This window comes from Dendrobates tinctorius, unplaced genomic scaffold (assembly GCF_039654945.1).
Source record: "Dendrobates tinctorius isolate UK_male_01 unplaced genomic scaffold, ASM3965494v1 ptg000003l, whole genome shotgun sequence".
NCBI classification, from domain to species: domain Eukaryota; kingdom Metazoa; phylum Chordata; class Amphibia; order Anura; family Dendrobatidae; genus Dendrobates; species Dendrobates tinctorius.
In genome coordinates, this window is record NW_027361671.1 from 16,703,725 (window position 1) to 16,730,437 (window position 26,713).

Genomic DNA, 26,713 nt, shown 5'->3' on the forward strand with positions numbered 1-26,713 from the left:
CCCCCGTGACACATGTTCAGTGGGTACGGAAAGTATTTAGACCCCTTTACATTTTTCACTCTTTGTTTCATTGCAGCCATTTGATAATTTCAAAAAAGTTCATTTTTTTAAATTAATGTACACTCTGCACCCCATCTTGACTGAAAAAAACAAATGTAGAAATTTTTGCCTGCATAGAGTTTGCTAAAAAAACACATGAAGAACTCCCAGACTATGAGAAATAAGATTCTCTGGGCTGATGAGACTTTTTGGTGATAATTCTAAGCCATATGTGAGGAGAAAACCAGACACTGCTTATTACCTGCCCAATACAATCCCAAGAGTGAAACATGGAGGTGGCAGCATCATGCTATTGGGGTGTTTTTCATCTGCAAGGACAGGACAACTGGTTGCAATTGAAGGAAACATGAATGCGGCCAAGTACAGAGATATCCTGGATGAAAACCTCTTCCAGAGTGCTCTGGACCTCAGACTTGGCCGAAGCTTCACCTTCCAACAAGTCAATGACCCTAAGCACACAGCTAAAATAACAAAGGGGAGGCTTCAGAACAACTCTGTGATCATTCTTGACTGGCTCAGCCAGAGCCCTGACCTAAACCCAATTGAGCATCTCTGGAGAGACCTGAAAATGGCTGTCCACCAACGTTCACCATCCAACCTGATGGAACTGGAGAGGATCTGCAAGGAAGAATGGCAGAGGATCCCCAAATCCAGGTGTGAAGAACTTGTTGCATCATTCCCAAGAAGATTCATTCTCTACTAGCTCAAAAGGGTGTGTCTATTCAATACTGAGCAAAGGGTCTGAATACTTATGACCATGTGATATTTCAGTTTTTCATTTTTAATAACTTTGCAAACATTTCTACATTTCTGGGGTTTTTTTCAGTCAAGATGGCGTGCAGAGTGTCCATTATTGAGAAAAAAATGAACTTTTTTGAATTTACCAAAAGGCTGCAATGAAACAAAGTGAAAAATTTAAATTATCCTGAATACTTTCCAACCAACTGTATGCTCAGACACATGCATGGACACACATGTATGCTCAGACACTTGCATGCACACACATGTGCTCAAACACGTGCATGCACACACTGTCTGTCCGCAGTCTCCAACATCATGTCCGCTCTCTATCTGAACCTTAACATCTCAAAAACTGAACTTCTTCTGCTCCCACTGTCTACTATCCTCCCAAAATCTGACATTTCCCTATCCGTGGGTGGCACTATAATAACACCCCGGCAGCAGGCGCGCTGTCTGGGTGTTATGTTTGATACCAACCTCTCCTTCACTTCCCATATACAATCTCTTGCCCGCTCTTGCCGCTTACACCTAAAGAATATCTCCAGAATCCACCCTTTTCTCACCATGGAAACAACAAAAACCCCCACTGTCGCTTTGATCCACTCCCACCTGGACAACTGCTTTGCTCTATGAATTGGCCTCCCCGTTACTTGACTTTCCCCTCTATAGTCCTTCCTTAACCCCTTTACCCCCTAAGGTGGTTTGCACGTTAATGACCAGGCCAATTCGTACAATTCTGACCACTGTCCATTTATGAGGTGATAACTCTGGAATGCTTCCATGGATCCCGGTGATTTTGACAAAGATTTCTCGTGACATATTGTACTTCATGTTAGTGGTAAAATTTCATTCATATAACTTGCGTTTATTTGTGAAAAAAATGGAAATTTGGCAAAAATTTTGAAAATTTTGCAATTTTCCAACTTTGAATTTTTATGCCCTTAAATCACAGAGATATGGCGCACAAAAAACTTAATAAATAACATTTCCCACATGTTTACTTTACATCAGCACAATTTTGGAACCAAAATATTTCTGTGTTAGGAAGTTATAAGGGTTAAAAGTTGACCAGTGATTTCTCATTTTTACAACACCATTTTATTTTTACGGACCACATCACATTTGAAGTCACTTAGAGGCGTCTATATGATAGAAAATACCCAAAAGTGACACTATTCTAAAAACTGCACCCCTCAAGGTGCTCAAAACCACATTCAAGAAGTTTATTAACCCTTCAGGTGCTTCACAGGAATTTTTTGAATGTTTAAAAAAAAATGAAGATTTAACTTTTTTCACAAAAAAATTACTTCAGGTCCAATTTTTTTTATTCTACCAAGGGTAACAGGAGAAGTTGGATGGCAAAAGTTATTGTCCTGAGTATGCTGATACCTGATATGTGGGGGGGAACCACTGTTTCGGCACATGGCAGAGCTCAGAAGGAAAAGAGCGCCATTTGACTTTTTCAATGCAAAATTGGCTGGAATTCAGATCGGACGCCATGTCACGTTTGGAAAGCACCTGATGTGCCAAAACAGTGGAAACCCCCCACAAGTGACCCCATTTTGGAAACTAGATCCCCCAAGGAACTTATCTAGATATGTGGTGAGAACTTTCAACCCCCAAGGGCTTCACAGAAGTTTATAACGTACAGCCGTACTATTAAAATATCATATTTTTTCCACAAAAATGATATTTTCACCCCCAATTTTTATTTTCCCAAGGGTAACAGAACCTCAAAAGTTATTGTACAATTTGTCCTCAGTATGCTGATACCCCACATGTGGGGGTAAACAACTATTTGGGCACATGGCAGAGCTCGGAAGGGAAGCAGCGCCATTTGACTTTTTTTGGCTGGAATTGGGATCGGATGCCATGCCGCGTTTGGAAAGCCCCTGATGTGCCGAAACAGTGGAAACCCCCCACAAATGACACCATTTTGGAAACTAGACCCCCCATGGAACTTATCTAGATGTGTGGTGAGCACTTTGAACCCCCAAGGGCTTCACAGAAGTTTATAATGCCCAGGCATGAAAATAAAAAAATCATATTTTTTCCAGAAACATAATCTTTTAGTCCCCAATTTTTTCATTTTGCCAAGGGTAACAGGGGAAGCTTGACCCCAAAACTTGTTGGCAAATTTGTCCTGAGTGCGCTGATATCCCATATGTGGGAGAAAACTACTGTATGGGCACAAGTCGAGGCTTGGAAGGGAAGTAGTGACGTTTTGGAATGCAGATTTTGATGGAATGGTCTGCGGGTGTCATGTCACGTTTGGAGAGCCGCTGATGTGCCTAATCTGTTGAAACTCCCACAAGTGACCCCCATTTTGGAAACTAGACCCACCAAGGAACTTATCTAGATGTGTGGTGAGCACTTTGAACCCCCAAGTGCTTCAAAGAAGTTTATAACGCCCGGACGTGAAAATAAAAAAATCATATTTTTTTTCCACAAAAATGATATTTTTGCCCCCAATTTTTTATTTTCCTAAGGGTAGCAGGAGAAATTGTACCCCAAAAGTTGTTTTGCAATTTTTTTTCGTGAGTAGGCTGATACCCCATATGTGGCGGTAAAACACTGTCTGGGCACATGGCAGAGCTTGGAAGGGAAGGAGCACCATTTGACTTTTTCAACTCAGAATTGGCTGGAATAGAGATCAGATTGTTGCTTTTAGAGAGCCCCTGATGTGCCTAAATAGTGGAAACCCCCCCATTCTAATTATCCCTAACCCTAGCCCTAACTCTATCCTTAGCCCTAACCCTAACCCTTATGGGAAAATGGAAATAAATACATTTTTTAATTTTAATATTTTTCCCTAACTAAGGGGGTTATAATGGGGGGTTTGATTTACTATTTGTGGCAGGTTTTTATGTTTGGCCGCTGTCACACGCTAAAAGATGCTTTTTATTGTAAAAATAGTTTTTGCATCACCACATTTTGAGAGCTATCATTTTTCCATATTTTGACCCACCGAGTCATTTGAGGTCTTATTTTTTGCGGGACGAGTTGACATTTTTATTGGTACCATTTTCGCGCACATAACATTTTTTGATAGCTTTATATTCTGATTTTTGGGATGCAGAAAGAACAAAAACCAGCGTTTCATGAATTTCTTTTGGGGGGTGTGCTTACACCGTTCCACATCTGGTAAAATTGATAAAGTGGTTTTATTCTTCGGGTCAGTATGATTACAGCAACACCACCTCATTTATGTCTTTTTTTATGTTTTGGTGCTTTTATACAATAAAAACAATCTTATATAAAAAATAATTATTTTTGCATCGCTTTATTCTGCGAGATATATATTTTTTGTTTTTGCTGATGATGCTGTATTGTGGCTAATTTTTTTGGGGAAAAGATGATGTTTTCAGTGATACTATGGTTATTTATATTCGTTTTTTGATCGCGCGTTATTGCACTTTTTGTTCGGCGGTATGATGATAAAGCATTGTTTTTTGCTTTGTTTTTTATTTTTTAAAGGGTTCGCTAAAGGGGTTAACTAGTGAGACAGTTTTTTAGGGCGGGTCGTTACGGACGCGGCGATATGAAATATGTGTACTTTTATTGCTTTTTTTATTTCCAAAAAATGAATTTATTAGGGAATTTTTTTGTTTTTTAATTTATTTAGCGATTTTTTTATAAATTATTTTTACACTTTTTTTTCACTTTATTACATTGTCCTAGGGGGGACATCACTGTCATGTGTCAGATCGCTGATCTGACATGTCACACAGCGCTGTGTCAGATCAGCGGTCTGACAGGCGCTGCAGAGGCTTCCTCACTACTTGCTCTCTGCAGGCACTGAGGAAGCCGCCTCCCTGCAGGCCCCCGAAGGCCCCCGCAGCCATATTGAATCCAGGGACCTGCAGGGAAGGAGGCCCCCAGAGCAGCGCAGCACATCGCGCTGCGCTCGAGGTCTCAAGGAAGCACGGAGGGAGCCCCTTCCTGCCAATGCTTTTCTAACCCCCGGTACACTGTGATCATGTTTGATTGCAGTGTGCCAAGGGTTAACGTGCCGGGGCAGTCCGTGACTGTTCCTGGCACATAGTGTCGGGTGTCAGCTGTGATAATCAGCAGACATCCGGCCGCGATTAGCGGCGCTTCCCCCGGGGGGCGCCATTGATCGCTATGACGTACTATCCCATCCTTAGGTATTAAGTCCCAGGGCACATGATAGTATGTCATATGGCAGAAAGGGGTTCATGGGCAGCCAGAGTCATCCACCTGGCTAATCGTTACTCGGACGCGTCCACTCTTCGACAATCGTTACACTGGCTGCCCATTCATTATAGGATCCAATTCAAAGTACTTGTTCTCACCCATAAAGCTCTCCACAGTGCGGCACACCCCTACATCTCCTCCCTCATTTCTGTCTATCAGTCTAACCGACCGCTGCGCTCTGCAAATGACTTTTGACTAACCTCTGCACTAATCCGCACCTCCCACTCCCACCTCCAAGACTTCTCCCATGCTGCACCAATCCTCTGGAATGCTCTACCCAAAGAAATTAGGACTATCCACAATTTGCACAGTTTTAGGCGCTCCCTCAAAACGCATCTGTTCAGAGCGGACTATCACTTTCACTAATCAAAGTCATTTCATGTGTAAGTGTGCATGAGTAGCCCATTCACTATCTCCATCCATCCCTCACTCCCTCAAGATGGCTGGACCATCATTGTAAATACACCATTGTCAATACACACCTGTAAGATTGTAAGCTCTCATGAGCAGGGTCGTCTTATTTTGCTTAATTATTGTATTATTAACGTTGTTACTTATGACTTGTGTTTTGAAACTGTTAAACTGTAAAGCGCTGTGGAATTTGATGGTGCTATATAAAGATTATTATTATTATTATTATTATTACATGTATGCTCAGACACATGCATGCACACACGTATGCTCAGACACGTGCATACACACACATACATTATCTGATAGGATAAGCATCACATATGTGAACCGCAAACTGAAGCAACTGTACAGCACATATTATAATTATGACTTTAGAACTGCTAATTATCATTAATGTCGCTATTATTATTGAATATACAGTATCTAGTTCACAGGCCAGTGCATGAGTCGCCCACATAAGCGCACATCAGACAGCGAGTTCTGGACCGCTGAACGATATCAAAATAACATTAAATTCTGCCCAGTGGGCCATTACCATTCCACGCATATTCGCTGGCTGAGCTATATGTGATTACAGGGACCCGGTAGAGCATCGCACCATTAGGAGAAGTACAACAGACATCACAACATACGATCATTAAAGCATAATACCAGCACGGGGACACGAGAGGAGCTATAGAAATCAGCCGAGCATTAAACCAGGACGTGAAATCCCCATTCCATGAGGCCAATATTGCTCCATACCACTCACAAGAAAGCGATATACAATAAACCGTACACAGGAAGAGCTCTGGTCTTACCAAAGTATGTGGAAATGTCGTCTACTGTCGTGGACGGTTTGTAGTACAGGCTCCTGTCTATAAACTTTACATACAATCCCCCCATACACATTAGACTAATGTCAGTTGAAGCCTCCAATATTGATTTGTTCAGTTGACAATCTGATGTGTATGTGACCTTTGGGCAGATGATCGTTGGGTGAGATAAGAATCCAGCACCTCCGACTTCAGACTACCTTGCGTTTTCCCTGTGACAAACAACCACTGGAGATGTCTGGGAGAGATCCTCTCATAGAGAACACAGGATCGCTGGCGTGGCTCAGCGAGCGCTGCAGTATATGGAAGGGACAGTCGAGACAGCTGTCGGCCGATAGCCATCTAATCTGTATGGGAAGCCATAGTCTCAGCATAGTGTGGCATAAAGAAGTGATTTCAGAGATGAGTCATTTGGGATCTCCAGCAGATGTGGATACGTTTCAAAATCAGTGTTTGTTGTTTTTGATGCTGTAGAATTTCTGCGCATTTGTTTACTTGTGTTTTTTTTCATTGCATTTTTGTGTGCGTTTCTATCACTTTTTTGCTGTGTGTTTTGTCTCTGTTTGGTGTGTTATGCTTTAAATAAAGCTGCTTTGTTTTTGAAACTTCCTGGCATTGACATTCTTAGGTACGGATTACATGCGTTTTCGATGCGTTTATGCTGCGTAAACGCATTAAAGACACACGTACAATTTTTACCTGTGAATTTTCTGCATCTAATCCAAGTCTATGGGGAAATTCCGCACAGAGAAGTCAGCGCACCCGCAATGAAGGTGACTTGTTGCGGATTGGAAAAAAGCACCGTAGGTCAGTTTACACATCGTAAAAGAGGAGCACAGTGGGCAGGAGATTTCTATAAATCCCATCCGTTTTGCTGGAGCTGTAAGACACTGCGTTATTGCTTCAGGGAAGATATACAACATCAAAAACGCACCAAATGCTTATTGTGGTCAACAAGAGGTCAGCCGAGCTGGAAAGTACTACAATACACGCTTTCCTCACTCTCCATCGAACTACAGACAGATTTCATCCAAACACCAGTAATAGGGAATATCTGACAATCTGACGATTAGTGGCGTGAGGACAAAGGGGGAGCAGAGTGCAGCTGCATATTCTGAGCATTATCGCACACCTTCTGCACAGCCTGCTCCGTGTTGGTCTTATAACGCAATTTTAAGATGTAAGTTTTACAAAACTACTGCAGAAATACACGTACGATACATCACAGAGACCCTCAGCCAGCTACTACCACTACCGTGGCCAGTGATTGGCTGAGTGGGCAATTCCAGCCATTTCTAGTTGGTCAAGGATGGGAGCGGGAAGCACAGATCAGTGGGCACTCGGTGAGACCTGTATGGCATCCATAAGGAGCAGCTTGATTCCCTGTACTAATTTTAACTTATAGAAACCTCGAAAGGTGCAATTTTGATCAGTTGGAAAACCATTTTAAAGAAATATTCATAAAGATCATGTTTTCTAATTTTAAGAATAGTGAAAGTGACCTCATACAGTGTTAGTGGACAAAGGGGAATTATGAGGATAGAAATCAGATGAGGTTATAAGGGTAGAATACAAAAAAGGATAATATCTGAAGACAAAAGCCAACCTAATATTCCAATAATAATATTTCTAATAATGTTCCCAAGATAAAGGATATGAGATAGAAAACAATTTGCTGATCGCAGGGATTCTTACTGCTGAACCCCCTGTGATCCCAACAATGGGGCACTGTAACCCCCCAGTGTGGATCTTGTCTTGAATGGGGCATATGTGCAAATGCTTGACCTCCATTCCATTCATTCTTGTTGGAATATGTTTGTTGCAACAACTCCTTTCCTGTCTATGAGTGTTTAGTTGCTAAATTTGTATGCTATTTATAAAGTTAGAGCAAAAAAAACTCCCAGAGGCTCACACAGGGAGAGCATGTGACTGTATTTCCTGTTTTCCTGTGTCTGTGTATGAGAGAAGCAGCAAATGATGCACAGATAGAGACACACAAATGATTTATTCCTGATCTGTTAAGCTTATCATATATTGTTCCTGAATAAAGAAGCTCTGTTGTCAGATGCTTGGAGAGTATCCTGAATTATCCGCTGCCAACAATTCTCCATTGGACTGATAAGTGTTCTCCGTTAGTCTCATAGTCATAGGCTGAGCGTGCACACCTCAGTTCCATATAGGACATTTTCCCTGGAACGTTGGGGGTCCCAGCGGTCAGACCCCAAGTGATCAGAAAGCTAAGTCATTTTGGGACTAAGCCTTTAATAATATTTAAAAGACGTTGAATTTCTGTATACTGGACCTTATAGTTTATAGACATCCTGCTTAACATTAAAAGGTTTACCATTCTTTGAAGGTTTTATTTGAGAAATAACGGTGTCATGCTTATTAAAATGACTTTTACTACCCACATTTCTACCATCATTGCTATTGTCTTCATAACAATATCACTTATATTATTGATATAGCTAATATTATTAAGTTCCAGTTCAGTTCTTCATGCAGTTTATTTCTTAAAGGGGTAGTCAAGTAAGAAGACTTTATCACTTATACACAGGACAGAGTAACGTCAAAATCAGTGGGATTCAGAGATAGATGATAGTGATCAACAGCACCCATAGAGAAAGAATGGATCTGAGGTTGAGCATGCCCTACAGCTGACGTATAGACGATGGGTGGTGGCGTCAGTGGTTGGATTGATGGTGACTTCTTTTGAATAGAGTACTGCTCTACAATGGTAAAAGTGTGAAAGTGAAGGTCCATTTTTACACATCATGTTCTAAAGTTCAATCTTCTGAGATAAAGTTTTGAGATTCATTTTTGGATTACAATTTCCAACTCCCAGGAATAGACCTAGATGTAATTCCGACCACCCACAGCCACCACAAGGCGACCATGACAGCTTAGTGTACATAGAGTAAGCACTGTTTTATTCTTATTCTTGTTGGAATGTGCACATTGACGATTCAGACTGAAGGCAGCAAAACCATAAAGCCATCAAAGGAGACCACCTGATGAAGCTGCTTGAAAGAATGCCAAGGGTGTGTAAAGTTGTCCTGAGAGTAAAAGGGAGTTCCTTGGAGAATCTAAGGTTAAACAGATATGCTGGTTTGTTTCACACGTGTCTCTTTATGGTTTTGCTGCCTTCAGTCATAATCTACAATATGCTCATTCCAACAAGAACAAGGAAAGCCATTGCATGAACAGGGGTGTCAAAACTTTTGCTCAGTACTGTATTGCATTGAATTACACATTGTATAATAAGTAGTCATGCGCCTTCTTGTGGTGGCTGCAGGTAGGTGCAATTTTATTACTTACCTCTCTACACAACCTTTTGACCGGTACTGTATATAACAGTATGCAGGAAACATATATTCTTATTCCTAATATTTCAGGCTGTTCTACCAGTGGGGTTCCAAAATATCCTTTTGGCCCATATGAGAAGACCAATACTATTAATAATCTTTTATAATTACACCACTGTGTGGTCAGAATCTGAACAAAGTCGGTCATGTCTGAGCCCTAAGAGGCTGAAATGGGAATAATTCTTTAACCCTATGCATACTATAATGATGCATCAGAAGTCATGAACTAGAGATGGAGCCATGTAAATTTTCAGTAAAGCTTTTCCTCCTCTCTCTAGGTTCTAGTCTTAGTTTTCAGGAAAAAAAACAGCATCAAAATGACAAGTGTAAAACAGAGAATCTCCTATATGACCGTTTAGTCTGGAAAATATTTTCTTCTTAAAAACATTTGTGGGTAGTTAAATATAGCAAAAGATTTATTTGGATGATATATTTTTGATATTTCATTGACTTTAGTTATTTTTGTCAGTGCCTTCCATGTTACTATGTGGTGTAAGCTGATTACATTACCTGACTGATGTATGTAGCCGGTCTGCCTCTTTCCCTTACATACATGGTGCAGTGTATATGATAAAAAGAAGGAGAAACTTACCGTTCACACCTCGGTTTCCAAATTCAAGCGTTTAAAGCTTTTCAGTTGCATTGAAGTTATTTCACAGTTCTCTTTTTCGGCACCTTCAAAATAAAATATTGGAAAATATAATTATTATTTTCTTAAATTTTGCTTAAGAAAAACATGTAAAATCCTTATTCTTTAGCTGCTACGGTCGCCTTCTGCAGTTTGGGACCCGACAAATTGCTGCATTGTTTGTTGGGCGTTTGTGACCTCCCACTTACTCTCAGTCAGAAGTTGCAGTCACAAGATGGCGCCATGGACCAGAGCGGCACTGGGAAGAGCTGAATACGTCAACAGGTGAGTATTAGTGATGAGCGAGTATACTCGTTGTCCTCTGAGTATTTTGGCGTGCTCGGAGATTTAGTTTTCGTGGTCTCAGCTGCATGATTTGTGACTTGCAGACAGCCTGAATACATGTGGGAATTCCCTAACAAACAGGCATTCCACACATGTATTCAGCCTGTCTAGCAGTCGCAAATCATGCAAATGAGACGACGAAAACTAAATCTCCGAGCACACTAAAATACTCGGAGATCACCCGAACTACGAGTATACTCACTCCTCACTAATGAGTATAATACTGGGGTCAGGGAACAAAGAGCAGTGCACCACTCCAGCGCTGAAAGAACAAAAAATGCTGGAGTGGCGCTTTAAATTGTGCTTCCAAAGAAACATCTATCTATCTCTATATCAACAGATGAGTTTTTGTTGGCACAATTTATCATAGAATTATATTTTACACAGAATTGCTGGTTGCCACACTATATTGGCCAAAAATAAATTTGCTGTATCTGAATTTATTATTATTATTATTATTATAATTTTTATTATTATTTATGTAAAAGATTAGATTGTACATTCATACACGTTCACCTTCCCTAGGTATTAGTAGGACTTTCTCAGTCAGTATTTGGATGATGGATCTATAACCTTAGTAACTTTTATGCATTACATTTAGTTACTCATGATTGGAAAGCGCTGTACGATATTTCTTACCGGCATTCAGTAAATAAGGGACATTATTATTATACTGTAATTCTAGGAGCATTTCGTAGCACTTGAGCTGGGATGTACTAAGACCGCTGCTTTAAAGACATGGTGGCTATCAAACAGCAGGGATCTCCCATGCAGCTGTTTTCTGTATTGTCCCTGCATGACCCAGCCCTGCAACCACTAGAAAGCTGACGGATGGTTTTGAAGCCGAGCTATGAAAGCACAAAGTGCTCCAATATCGTTCATGCCAGTGTGGCATCACAGGGGTGATGGAGAAAGGCCCAGCTGACAATCATCATTTTGAACATATGGTTCTCTTGATGCAAAGAGTTTTTTTTTGCTGTCAAGCTCCAATATATGTTTCTATTTTTTTTTTTAATTAAAGAACAGAAAAGAAGCTTCATCTGAAAGAATAAGAGAAGTAGGCAGAATAATATGGCCAGAGATGTCATAGAGTTTAGACAGTATTTACAGAAAAGTCTATATATAACTATGTACACTGTATACAGTATATGTGTGTGTCAGTGCTCACATGTATATATACTGTATGTACAGTATATAAATATATATACTATTATGTTATACTGTATATATGTGTGTGTCAGTGCGCTCATGTATATCTATCTACATATATAAAGCTGAGTTTATGTATGTGTGTGTATGTATCAAGCCATGCCCACTCCACATAGCCCCGCCCACTCTGCATAACCACACTCACTTCACACGTAAAGCCCCGTCCACACGGCCCACGTTGTTAGTGCACACAGGTGGAGACACAATCACCTCGAAAGCCACCCTGCAAAACTCACCGGCTGCGTCGTCCCAGCCACTGTGAGCTGCAATCAGTGCCACCACCTTCAGAGTATCAGTGCGCGGCAGGCACAGACCGCATCTAACACTGTCGTGTCTAGAATTGAGTTGCTCCTGTTAGGCATGATGTCAAGGCAAAAGGGAGGAACCTCATGGATTACACCACTGTCGGCATAACAGGAAATTGTTGTGCACTTGTGAGGGGAAGAGAGGAGTGAGGTGAAAGTGAGAGGAGTGAGGAGGGAAAATGAAAGGAGTGAGGGGAAAATGAGAGGTGTGAGGTGAAAATGAGAGTAGTGAGGGGAAAATGAGAGGAGTGAGGGGAAAATGAGAGATGTGAGGGGGAAATAAGAGGAGTGAGGGGGAAAATGAGAGTTGTAAGGGGGAAAATGAGAGGAGTGAGGGGAGAATGAGAGATGTGAGGGGAAAATGAGAGCAGCATAATGTAGGGGCCGAGACCCTAATTACAGCAATGAGTTAATTACTGGGTCAAGTTTTGTTTAGCTTTTTTGATACAGTCAGTGGTTTATCAGCAGGAGATTATCACTACAGAACAAGCTGCTGATTATCAGCTCTGTCACTATACAATGGACACAGAAAGCTGAAAACCCTTTAAAGCTCTTTACATGTGTGATAGCTGATGGACGAGAGCACATACAGTCATCACCTATCTCTCCCAGCTGTCCCATACACATGAACATTCAGCTCAAGTTGAATGTTTAAAGAGATTTTCAATAGGGAGAGCGGATAGTTTCTGGGTTCTCTCCTGAATAAAAAAAAGTGATAAGCTTTAAAATTCAAGCTATCTGACCCACATCTTCGATGAGACCATTTAGCAGGAGAATGTCGGGAGACCCCCTTACAGATTAGACTGCTGGTCAATTCTGCCAATATTGATAGGTTAAAGCGACAGCCTCCAAATCTTAATGATTTAGAGATGATCTTGGTTTTGCCACCAAGTATTACGTTTTGTTGGCCAGAGGGATCAAATACTTATTTCTCACTGCAAAATGCAAATAATTTTTTATAATTTATACAATGTGATTTTCTGGATTTTATTTTTGATATTCTATGTCTCAATGTTAAAATTAACCTACCCTTAAAATTATAGACTGTTCATGTCTTTGTCAGTGGGCAACATTAGCAAGGGATCAAAGTCATATAAACCTACTCAATATGAAATATCTTATCACCATGAGTAATATTCCAGTATTTCCATTCTCTTATTATTTTCTATTAAACAAGAACAAGTTTCTCCGAGATCCGTTCCATTTTTTTAAGCTTGAGTTTAGTAAAGCTATGAAAGCGAGCTAGTACTGCCAGCACCATTGTAACACTGGCCATGGACAAGGGGAGAAGGTTTGCCGATGGTAACATTAAACAAGAAAAGAGGCTCTTGAGAAAAAATTCAAGATAACAAAGATTAAATACAAAACTTTACAGAAAACTGTGTCAGAAGAATTGCCTGGGAACAAATCGGGAAGTCAAGAGAAATGCTTGGGAACGGGTCAGGAAAGGTCATGGCAGTGTCCTCATGTATAGATCTTGCCCGGAAGACAGGCATGGGAAACGTTACATGAGAGTGAAGAAAATGAAGCTCACCAATTTTATTAGTTGGAAAGCAGACATGTGACAGTATGAATGAAATGTGATAACATACCTCTCGCTGTTAATATGTTAATAGATGTTAACTGTCAATTATTCACGGAACATATTTTTAGTAAGATCCAAACAATGTAAAAGTGACTTTCAACAATTTCTTTCAACTCCTGGGTCATTTCTTCCATTGCAGTGTTAAGGGTGAAGATAAGGGTTACACCATGTATGTCATTACTACAGATACATTTCCCTGTGCACAAGAATTCAAGCGTCTGTGCTTTTCTTGTAATAATCTTGAACTCGTCTCCAATAAACTTTACACTGTGAGTTATTAATTATCTCCGTACATGGTAAAAGCACTGTGTTCTCAAAGTTTTGTATTGCTGTATGGTTTCAACATTGTAGCTTCAAACCTCACGGTTCAATCTCCTGCAGCTAAGACGTACCCAGGAAAGGAAACACTTACTAAATGGCGGAAGAAAAATGGATATCAGACTGGTTTTGGACATGTTGATTTTTTCATACTTAAAAAATGGTCCTTGTTTTTTCAGAGTGCTTTATCCATTTTCTATCCGTGTGTCAATTTTTACAATTATTGCTTTTCACATCTAAAAAAAAAATCTTAGGTTCTCCTACCCACTGAATTTTAAAATACAGAACAATGATGACATCTGTGTGCTCACACATTGCGGCCACGGTGTGCAGCTAAAACACCGCAACATGGCTGAAATATATAAACAGGCCGGTTTTCACACATCCTGAGGTTTCCGGTACTGGGAAAAACCAATACCAGAGATATCCACGTCTGTGTGTCCATGTGTTGTAAATGTAATACGTGTGACAACCATGTTCCGTCCATGTGCCGCATCAGTATCACACAGAAGGCCGCCGGGGAAGAAGCGCTACAGTAAGTGCTGTTCCCCGGCGGCGGGTGCTCTTATCATTCTCCCCTGCTCTGCCAGCAATCGGCGAGAGCAGAAGAGATTGATGAGAGTCATATTAAAGTCAAAATGATGACAGCAGGTGGGGGCTTTTCAGACTATTACTCTCATCATCTGACACCTACTGCGGCTAATAACAGTGACAGCAGGAGTGGATGATTGGGGTATTCCTCACCCGCCGCCTGCGATATAATGAAATAAATGAATGAAAAAAACCGGCGTGGGTTTATTTAACCAACCAGGCAAAACTCACAGCCGGGGGCTGCAACCCTCAGCTGTCAGTTTCAGTAAGGTTGGTTATCACCAATAGAGGGGTCCCCACACCTTAGTTTTAATTATTTACATAAATAATTTAAAAAATGGCGTGGGGTCCCCCATTTTTGACAACTAGCCTTGTTAAAGCTCACAGCTGGGGGTTGTTATTCTCAGGCTGGTAAGGGGCCAAGATGCGACTGTCCTGGCTGAAAACCACTAGTGAATGAAATGCTGAGAGCGCAGGCACCTCTGGTCAATGATGCTGTGCTTAGAGCAGCTCATTCACCAGTAGTTTTCAGTCTGGAAGGTCACATCTTGGCACCGTCCAGATTGAAAACTATTTAGCCCCCAGAATTGGATTACGGCGTGGGACAGAACGACAGACAGGTATTGTATATTGTTGTTTTTTATTTTACTTCTATTACAGGAGATCGAGGGCTTTGCTGGAATTAGGCGATGCAGTAAGTATGGTTTAACCCCTTAATGGCCGGAGCTTTTTTCGATTTTTCGCTCTCCTTCTTTCCAGAGCCATAACTTATTTATTTTTCCGTCTATATGGCCATGTGAGGGCTTATTTTTTGTGGGACGAGTTGTACTTTTAAATGGCACTATTGGTTTTGCTATGTTGTGTACTCAAAAACGGGAAAAAAAAAATTCCAAGTGCGGTGAAATTGCAAAAAAAGTGCAATCCCACACTTGTTTTTTTGCTTGGCTTTTTGCTAGGTTCACTAGATGCTAAATCTGACCTGCCATTATGATTCTTCTGGTCATTACAAGTTCATAGACACCAAACATGTCTATGTCCTCTTTTAACTAAGTGGTGAAAAAAAATTCCAAAGTTTGCTAAAAAAAAAAATTTGCGCAATTTTCCGAGACCCGTAGCGTCTCCATTTTTCTTGATTTGGGGTCGGGTGAGGGCTTATTTTTTCCGTGCCGGGCTGACGTTTTTAATGATACCACTTTTGTGCAGATACATTCTTTTGATCACCCGTTATTGCATTTTAATGCAATGTCTTGGCGACCAAAAAAACGTAATTCTGGCGTTTTGAATTTTTTTCTCTCTACGCCGTTTAGCGATTGGGTTATTGCTTTTTTATTGATAGATCGTGCAATTCTGAATGCGGCGATACCTAATATGTGCATGTGGAAATTTTTTTTACTGTTTTATTTTGATTGGGGCGAAAGGGGGGTGATTTGAACTTTTTTTTTTACTTTGGCAAGCTTCAAAAGCCTCCATATGAGGCTAGAAGCATGCGCAACCCAATCGGCTCTGCTACATATGGGCAATGAGCAGATCGCCCATATGTAGCAAATTTACTCCTGTGACCTCTGGTTGTCCAGGCAACATGACACCGACCCCGATCACATGACGGGGATCGGAGATGAGGTCATTTCCGGCCCGGCGGCCAGCAATGCTATTTAAATGCCCGCTGTCAGCTTTGACAGCGGGATTTAACTAGTTAATAGGCGCGGACGGACGGCGATTCCGCTTGCGCCTATTGCGGACACATGTCAGCTGTTCATAACAGCTGACATGTCCCGACTTTGATGCGGGCTCAGCGCCGGAGCCCTCATCAAAGCAGGGGATATGTCTAATGACGGACTGTGTCCATCATTGGACATTAAAGGGTTTTAATTGAGATCATTTTTTCAATTAAAGGACTTTATTCTGGCTGTGTCTTTATTTACCATATAACTATAGGATTAGTAATGGATAGGTGTCTTATAGATGCCTCTCCTTTACTAAGCCGTGTGCTTGATGTCACCTGACAATACTAAGGTGACATCAACCCCCCAACTATCACCCCACTTGTCATTGCTACAGGGCAAGTGGGAAGAGCTGGGCAAAGCGCCAGAATTGGCACATGTAATAGATGTGCCTTTTCTGGGCCGCTGTGGGCTGCTATTTTTAGGCTGGGGTGGCCTATATCAATGGCCCCTTACCAGCCTGAGAATACCAGCCCCCTGCTGTGAGCTTTAGAAAGGCTGGTTGTCAAAAATGGGGGGACCCCACGCCGTTTTTTAAAATATTTAAATAAATAGGAGGGAACCTATGCCGGGTTTTTCATTCATTTATTTCATTATATCGCAGGCGGCGGGTGAAGAAAACCCCGATCATCCGCTCCTACTGTCACTGTTATTAGTGGCAGCAGATGTCAGATGATGGGAGAAATAGTCCCAAAAGCTCTCACCTGCTGTCATCGTTCTGACTTTAATATAACTCTCATCATTCTCTTCTGCTCGCGCCGATCGCCGTTAGAGCAGGGGAGAATGATGAGAGCATTCTTCAGCACCTGCCGCCGAGGAACAGTGCTTACTGTAGCGCTTCTTCCCCGTTGCCGATGCCTGTCACACGGAAGACATCAATATGTGTTCTCCATGTGCACATGTGCGGATGTTTTGCAGACCTTGCTGACAGTAAAAAATGGACATGTTGATGTGTGGGTCACTCGGACACACGGTCCGTGAAAAACACAGATATGTGCATAGACTCATTCATTTGAATGGGTCTACGTGTGTCAATATCTCCGGTACATGTGAAAACTGTCATCACTCGTATTGGAGACATGGATGTGTGAAAGAGGCCTAAAGGAGTTATTCCTGACTCAGTCTTTGATCAATTGATTGATCATGAATGTTGAAGTGATGGTGTCTAATTGCTCAGAGCTTCATTGATTATCAGAATTAAGCAGTTCAAGACAAGGTAATTTTCTCCTGCTCATGACCAGACACATTTTCAGGAGTTTTTTTGCCCATGTTCTCATTGGGACGTTCAAGTATTTTTTCTTATAGTCATACATGTGCTTAATTTTTATATCATTTTCATTTTTTTTACAATAATGGGGGAAAATATTAAGCAAATAGGAAATACGTGCCTGCTTTTCAATGATTTTTACATTTTTTAAAACCATAAAGCTTAAATTGAGTTCCCCTTTCTGTACAAATTATTCTTATTTATTTTCACTTGTTTTTTTCTCCACTGGGTGGGACTAGAAAAATCGATTTGAACTGGAAGTGTCTTTTATCATCTTTATTTTATTTTTTCATTTATTTCACACATTGTTCTCTTTGGAAGGTTATAAAATATCTTTTCAGGGGGTGCTTTACGTCATTTAAATATTCTTTTCTTTTACATATGATTTCTTCTGAAAATGGGGCTGCCATAATAGCCTCAGTTACAGGGTGAATTTATCCCCCTATTTGCACTACAAAGATTATCTATGTGCACCTCCAGGCACCCAGGAATCACATGATCTCTGAGTCTATCGCTGAGAGCGCTTCCTAATCTGTACTCACAGCAATCCTTCAGCACTCTGTGTGCAGCAATCAAGAAGGCAGAGATAGTAATAAGCCATGTCTGCCTTCTTTGGAGGTCTGAAGACTCCTATGGAAACTCACTGGAAAACTCTGCAAGTACAGAGACTTGTCTGTATGTGTCATTATGGTTCTACAAATTAGTCTCATTCAATTAACTGACTTTGATAATACTTATCATTAAGGGTCCTAGGAATCAGACCCTGGCACCCTGGCCCTGGTGGGTGCCTAGGGGACTTAGAAGGTCCATTTGGCTCATATGAAAAATGTTATATAGACTATTACTGCAATATTTGGGGTGCCAATTGGAGATTTTGTATTGAGGCCCACGAGTTTTAAGTTAGACCCCAATCAGTGAAATATTGATGACCTGTCTTTAGCAATAATGGATTTTGTACATTCACCTACATTTGCGAATCCGAATTATTACTGCTGTCCTATAGAATGTAATAAATGCAGTGAGTGCAGTTGTCTTCAAGGTCATACGGCATGTAGGTCTTCAGGTCTACGTTTTCAGACCTCTAGTCTAGTATTTCCTATTACATTATGCTGTATATTTAATAACTGGGAATTAGATTGTTACTCTATATGTTGCAGAAATAGACACGGATCCAGACATCAGGTGATCGCACTCGCTGTATTTTATTGAGTAAATTTAGCAACAGTCCGACCTTAGTGAACAGATTCTACACCCACATCTGATCATTCCTAGAATACCCCATCTTAGAGGGAGATAAAACTTTCCGGGTGACGATTTTCCTTTAACAGCTGCTGAAGATGAAAATAGAAAAGAATGTCGCCATGTTTGTAGTATACACAATATCATCCCATTACTGTTAAGAACAAATGGTCTGAGACCTCAGTGGGTAGACAAACCATGGCTGGGGACTTTCAAGAATTTATAAATTTCATTTTGAGAAAAATGAAAAAGGATAAAATATAAGAATCGCTTGATTGAAACTTAGTTTGGATTATCGAACCAAATGGACATTGAGGCACACGTACAGTATATCCACTTATAATATAATTATTGCAATATTTCGTATTTTTTTTCAGATTTTTTTATTATTATTCTTCTTTCTGGAGAATTACCAGATGTGGAATATGCTTCACGGCATAACACACAGCATGGTTCTTCACAAGATAACAGTTCATTTCTGCAGATCAGAAACGAAACATAAAATGTATAGCGCATTATTGCTACATTTTATTATATATGAATGCCAGCATAGCTAGAGGCTAGAGGAAAGATGTTTTACACATTCTTCCAGCTAAAGATCATTTTTCTTTATCAATACATCATACGATTAACACATTTTTCAACTTTTCTTTTCAACATTTTTTTCTTCTTTTAATTTGTCACTTTATTCATGGTGATCCACCATAGGGAAACAATTTAGAACCACTCTCTGTAAGGCCACGTTCACATGTCCATGTTTGCAGCACGCATGGTATCCTTTTTTTCACGGATGCCACACGTACCTATTATACCCTATGCTGCTGCGCACATGTCTGGTTTTACACTGGCCGAGCATTTGAATAAACCACACAGAGATATGGCCATAATTAACCGGCAGCACGGAGGAAACAAAATAAGTCCATAGGTTAGTGAAAAACTGGTACAGCACATGGATGGCATCAGGAAAAACACAGATGGCACACGGATGGCACACTGATCCAAAAACACTGATGATGCCAGTACTAATTTTTCCAGTAAGGCCACATTCACACGTTCAGTATTTGGTCAGTATTTGACTGCAGTATTTGTAGGCCAAAACCAGGCGTGGACCAATCAGAGGAAAAGTATAATAGAGACACGTCACCACTTCTGTATTTGTCACCCACTCCTGGTTAGGCTTACAAATACTGAAGTAAAATACTGACCAAATACAGAACGTGGGCACGAGGCCTTAACGTCAGATTTTGGCAAAGCCAAAACACACCCCTCAGGGAAGAGGCTCCAGGGCAAGTACCCCAAAAACCTATACAGAGTCATTAGGAAGAGAAAGGGAAACTAGGGAGCTAAGCGATGGAAATGAAGTTGACATCTGTCTGCATCTTTATGAGCAAGGAAAGCTAAAAAAGACAAGACTGTAACAAAGTGGACAAATATCCAACATCTTTTATAGCTGTTTGGAGCAGGGAGTAGCTCAATGATGGAGCATATACAGGAAAAAGAAGCCAACAAAGTGAACACTATAGGTAGCTTTTCTCTTAGCTTACCAGTTACCCCACATAAGGAGAATCCTCAGGTTTTCGAATTCAAACTTTGCTAATGCATACATTTCAATACACCCTAAGGCTATGTTCATACATTGAGTTTTTGTAACTTTTTATGATTTTTTTATGCAAATTAAAATTATGCTTTTCCGGCCATGTTCAGTATTTGGTCAGTATTTGTGACCTCTGTATTTGTAATTTTGGCATACAAATACTGATGTGAAATACTGACCAAATACTGAATGTGGTGGGAACATGGCCTAATGCCCCCATCACATGGCCGAATAAACCTGATAGGCCACATTCACACATTCAGTATCTGGTGAGTATTTTACATCACTGTTTGTAAGTCAAAACCAGGAGTGGGTGATAAATACAGAAGTGGTGATGGGTTTCTATTATACTTTTCCTCTGATTGTTCCACTCCTGGTTTTGGCTTACAAATAATGAGGTAAAATACTGACCAAATACTGAACGTGTGAACATGGCCTTACAGAACCAGCAAAAGAAATCTCATGCATACAATTGTTTTCTTTTTCCTGACTGAATTGTAAAAACTGCTTTTTGAAAACTGCAGCGTGTCAATTATTTCTTTCAGCATTTTTGCTGCATTTTTTCACTTTAGAAAGCAATGAGAAATGAAACCATGCGTTTTTGCTGCTGTTTTGGTGAATGAAGCTAGTTTTACTAAACATGTGCTGAAGACAAATATCACATATAATGTGCTCCAAAACATAGCAAAAAAAGCAGAAAAAAAACACAGCAAAACCTACGCATCTTTTTACTGCCAAGAGAGCAGGTTTTGACTGCAGAAAAAAACATGCAGCAAAAAAGCACTGTGTGAACATAGCCTCAAGGCTATGTGCACATGTAGTTTTCGGTGGTGCGGACTTTTCCGCTCGGATTTTGGAAAAACCACAGGTCAAAAAGACCTGCGGTTTAGGCTGCGGTTTAGCCCTGCGGTTTCACACCTCTACAATGGAGCAGCAGATTCCCCACAAACAATTGACATGCTGCGGATTGTAACCCGCAGCAAATCCGCGCGGAAAAATCCTCAGCATGTGCACAGCGTTTTTGTTTTTATCATTGGAAACAATGGTACTGTACAACGCAGCAGAAACTGCTGCGGACCCGCAGGGCCAGAAACGCTGCGGATCCGCAGCAGAATCCGCACCGTGTGCATATAGCCTAAAATAGCTTTGTTCTTTACTTTATCTTTCCTACTGTAGAATTGATATTGTTGTCTTTTACCAAAATATTGATGACCTTTTATTCCAATAGCACAGAAATCAATGCGGGTCCTAACTAGGGATGAGCGAGTATACTCGTTAAGATTCTCAGTAATGCGGTACTCGCGGTTCTCAAATTCTGGCGAGTAAATTTCACTACTCGCCTCGCAATATTTGGCACAGCCCGCACAGTCCCTGCAGAGCCCAGCATAGTCCCGCACAGCCCTGCACAGTTCCCGCACAGCCCAGCACAGTCCCGCACAGCCCGGCACAGTCCCCGCACAGCCCAGCACAGTCCCCGCACAGCCCAGCACAGTCCCGCACAGCCCGGCACAGTCCCACGTAGCCCGGCATAGTCCCCGCACAGCACAGGGCATTCCCTCACAGCCCAGCACAGTCCCGCACATCCCAGCACAGTCCCCACACAATCCCCGCACAGCCCAGCACAGTCCCGTGGAGCGCCCTGCGGGGCCTGGGGGTACTCAGTACCGGGCCCGTCGACTTCAATGCGGGACGGTGTCACGGCGGCGGCGACCCAGTCCGTGGCCCAGAGGCATCCAGTAATAAAAATAGGGGGAAGTTGTGTGGTATTTATGTGGTAAAAATAAAGATTAAAGATATTAGATGGTGAAATACGTGATGCCACCTGTGGTATTCTAGTCAGAGGTGACCAGCGCTGCGGTGTTGCTTCTCTGGGATGGATGTTGGGTGCAGCTATGGTGTTGTAGCCCTCCACAGGTAGGGCTGTAGTCCCAGGGCAAAGATGTTAAATAAATAGTAAAAATGGCTGTAAATGTTGGGGTGCATATAAATGAGAGAAAGACACAGAGAGCTGCAGTTTCTTTACCTTTTACTGGTAATAGGTTGTAGTCCAGAGTACCATATACAGGTGATGGAATGAGTCTGGCTCGCCTGGAGGCATTCAGGGGATCCACCTTGCCAGGTGGGGATTTAGGACCTTCCTTTCTGCTCTTTGTGTGTGGGTCTCCGCTGTATATAACTATGCTGCGACCCTCTATTCGTGATGGTTTCATTAACCTGTAAGGCTGTCAGCGTGAGCCTATTCCACGGGTACCATCCTTTTCACCATCTGCCCCGGGCTCCTTATCCGCTGACGTGCCCTCAGATGTTCAATGTGCACAGGAATTTACAATCCCCTGTACTTTCAGATTCGGCTATCAGGGCGTACAGTTCCTGTCAGCCTAGGACTCTGATGTCCCTTTTCTCTTTATTAGTGCTTCACTCAGGGATCTGCTATATGCAGTATTTTAGCTTCCCTAGAGTCTCTCAGTCTCTGCTCTTGTCCTTTCCCTCTTCACAGATCAGCTGCCTGTCCTCATCTGACAGGATCTTCCAGAAAGATCTCTTTTCCTCACCTCCTCACGTTGTAACTGTCATTTCTCTCCACAGCTCACAGCTGTTTCGTTTCCATGACAACTCCCTCAGCTCACCTCTAGCTGACTCACCAACCCCCTCTGCTGGCCAGAATTTATAAGGCATCTCCCTTTTCTGACCTGCAGCAGGAAATTGTGATTAAATCTATGTTGCCTGGCATGGGGGTCCCTTTTCTGCCTCCAAGCATGACTTCACCTTTTAGAGGGAGGCGATGTCACTGTGACAACCGGACTCTGGGGTGTCACACCAGCACAGCCCAGCACAGTCTCGCACAGCCCAGCACAGTCCCGCATAGCCAGCACAGTCCCCACACTGTCCCGCACAGCCCAACACAGTCCTGCACAGCCCAGCACAGTCCGTGCACAGTCCCTGCACAGCCCCGCACAGTCCCCGCACAGCCCAGCACAGTCCCACACAGCCAGGCACAGTTCCACATAGCCCGGCACAGTCCCCACACAGCACAGGACATTCCCTCACAGCCCAGCACTGTCCCGCACAGCCAAGCACAGTTCCGCATAGCCCTGCACAGTTCCCGCACAGCCCAGCACAGTCCCGCACAGCCCAATACAGTTCCGCACAGCCCTGCACAGTTCCCGCACAGCCCAGCACAGTCCCCACACAATCCCCGCACAGCCCAGCACAGTCCAGCACAGTTCCGCACAGCCCTGCACAGTTCCCGCACAACCCAGCACAGTCCCCCACAGCCCAGCACAGTCCTGCACAGCCAGCACAGTCCCCACACAGTCCCGCACACCCAGCACAGTCCTGCACAGCCCAGCACAGTCCCGCACAGCCAACACAGTCCCCACACAGTCCAGCACAGTCCCGTACAGCCCAGCACAGTCCCACATAGCCCAGCACAGTCCCCGCACAGTCCCTGCACAGCACGGCACAGTCCCCGCACAGCCCAGCACAGTCCCGCACAGCCCAGCACAGTCCTACATAGCCCGGCACAGTCCCCGCACAGCACAGGACATTCCCTCACAGCCCATCACAGTCCCGCACAGCCCAGCACAGTTCTGCACAGCCCTGCACAGTTCCCGCACTGCCCAGCACAGTCCCGCACAGCCCAGCACAGTCCCGCATAGCCCTGCACAGTCCCCACACAGTCCCCACACTGCCCAGCACAGTTCCCGCACAACGCAGCACAGCACAGTCGCGCACAGCCTTGAACCAGCACAACCCAGCAAAGTCTTGCACAGCCCAGTCCTGCACAGCCAGCACAGTCCCCACAGTCCCGCACAGGCCAGCACAGTCCCGCCCAGCACAGTCCCGTCCAGCCCGGCACAGTCTTCACACAGTCCCCACCCTGCCCAGCACACACAAAGAGCCCATTACTCGCATTTCCCATAGACTTACATTGGACTAGCTACTCGTTACGATTACCCAAGTATTAGGAGCTACTCGTAACAAGTACAGTGAGTCCGAGTATTTCATTACTCACTCATCCCTAGTCCTATCCCTTAGTAACAAACTTATTTTTCAAGGAAAGCCAGATATATTCCTTCAGGAAAATTTAGCACAACATTGAGGGCTCAAGTTCACCAAAGTTGGAGCTGAGTGGCTCTCTATCTGATCTCATAGAGAAGCAATAATTGGGGGATGTCTGTGAGGGCTGTAGTGTGCACCTTGATGGGTCATATGATTATAAAGGTTTGTTGGGTATTATTAGATTTTATTAAATTATTTAATTATAATTTTACTTATATATTATGTATCAATTTTCAGAGTAAAAGTGTATAAATTTAAAAATAGTATGGTGTTTAATATTTTCCTTATGTTGCTTACCATCTAATGTAAAGATCATTTTGTCAATTGACTACTTAACATTACTTATTGAAGCTTTTCTGACAACTGTAGAAAAAAGTAATGATCTATGTTTTTGTTTTTCAATTATCGTTATTTTACATATTTTCTGTAGTTATCGTTTGACTATTCCGAAAAAAGCCTAATGGGATAATGTATTTGTACCAATTTGGCACAGCTGGTACCTTTAGGTTATTAGCTTTGTCTAAAGGCAAAGACAGATGGCAGAGTTGTCAATTGTTTTTGCAGCTGAGTTGTGCTGTGTTGGATACCCATATGAACACGCTGAGTCATTCCAATAAGTAGCTTTTCTTACTGATTTTAATGTCATTCTTAGACCTGAATTTTTAGTAAAAGTGCCTGTGGATTATTTTAATCAGTTCCAGCAGTGATAAAACTGATTTAAAGAAAAAAAATGTCAATCTAGGAGCCTAGAGAGGTTAACATTGGTGCCTAGGCAGCCATTCCACATAACATGTACAGTATGAGTATTCCATTATTAGCATACTGCAAACCTGGGCAAACTGCGGCCCATAGGCCACCTCTGTCCCTTTGGCTGTTCTTATCCATGACCGGGACAGCATAAAGGCTTAAACTGTGGCATACCACACCGTGAGCACTTCTTCCACCCTCTCAGTATTTTGATTTCTCAGGAACATCAGGACGTACAGGTGCTTCTCACAAAATTAGAATATCATCAAAAAGTTAATTTATTTCAGTACTTCAATACATAAAGTGAAACTCATATATTATATAGAGTCATTACAAACAGAGTGATCTATTTCAAGTGTTTATTTCTGTTAATGTTGATGATTATGGCTTACAGCCCATGGAAACTCAAAAGTCATTATCACAGTAAATTAGAATAATTAACTGGAAACACCTGCAAAGGCGTCTGGATCGCCCTCCAGGGCAGTTGGGATACTCGGTACCGGGCCGTTTTCTGGCATTTCAGCATGGTTTATTGTTTTTTGCCTGTCCACAAATAAAGCAATTTTATATTCGACCTATGGTTGTTGTTTTGGACTTGTTCCTTCCCCTTTTCATATTGTCTCTGGCAACCGGTCTATCAATGTCCATGGTGTTTATGGTTGTGGGATGCTAGCCGTAATTGTGGCCCAATATGGTGTATTATTTAGTATCCCATATATACTACCATTATATACCTTTGTTCACCATCTTCCTCTTCGGTATTCAAAGGGGATGTGTAAAGGCAGCAGTGAACCAGTCTGTGGCCCTAGCCGTCCAATAAAAGGGATAATTACAAGGGAATAAAGTTTATAATAGGGTATTCGTGACACCACCTGTGGTTTCTAGTCATAGGTGACCAGCGCTGCAGAGTGTGAAGTTTCCACAATCAGTGATGGTTTGGGAAGCCATGTCATCTGCTGGTGTAGGTCCACTGTGTTTTATCAAGACCAAAGTCAACACAGCCATCTCCTAGGAAATTTTAGAGCACTTCATGATTCCCTCTGCTGACGAGCTTTTTGGAGATGGAAATTTCATTCTCCAGTAGGACTTGGCACCTGTCCACACTGCCAAAAGTTCCAATACCTGATTTAAAAACTACAGTATCACTGGGATTGATTGGCCAGCAAACTCATCTGACCTTAACCCCATAGAGAATCTATGGGATATTGCCAAGAGGAAGATGAGAGACACCAGAACCAACAATGCAGATGAGCTGAAGGATGCTATCAAAGTGTAAGGGGAGGCCAGGACTGTAATCATGGCCAGAGACAATGAAGCATCTGTGTCCCGACTTTCCCTCACAGAAAACTGTTTTCCACTGCTCAGCATACCTGTGTCTCCAGGTTCAGGTCCCCCTGGGCACTTCCCAGGTGGCGATGGCCCTTCTTCCAGGCTACCCCTAGTAATAGAGACATAGTCCAGGATAACTTGAATGTTTTCTTTACTTAGA

At 42.3% G+C, this 26,713-nt stretch overlaps 1 protein-coding gene across 1 annotated transcript in view; it reads right to left on the reverse strand.

Moving 5' to 3' along the window:
• Window positions 1–26,713, reverse strand: part of MEF2C (myocyte enhancer factor 2C) — a 351,699-nt gene that overhangs the window by 312,987 nt on the left and 11,999 nt on the right. Inside the window, exon 2 of the mRNA XM_073586067.1 lies at window positions 10,206–10,288. The gene's annotated coding sequence lies outside the window, so the exon portion shown is untranslated. The remainder of the gene's footprint in view (window positions 1–10,205; window positions 10,289–26,713) is intronic.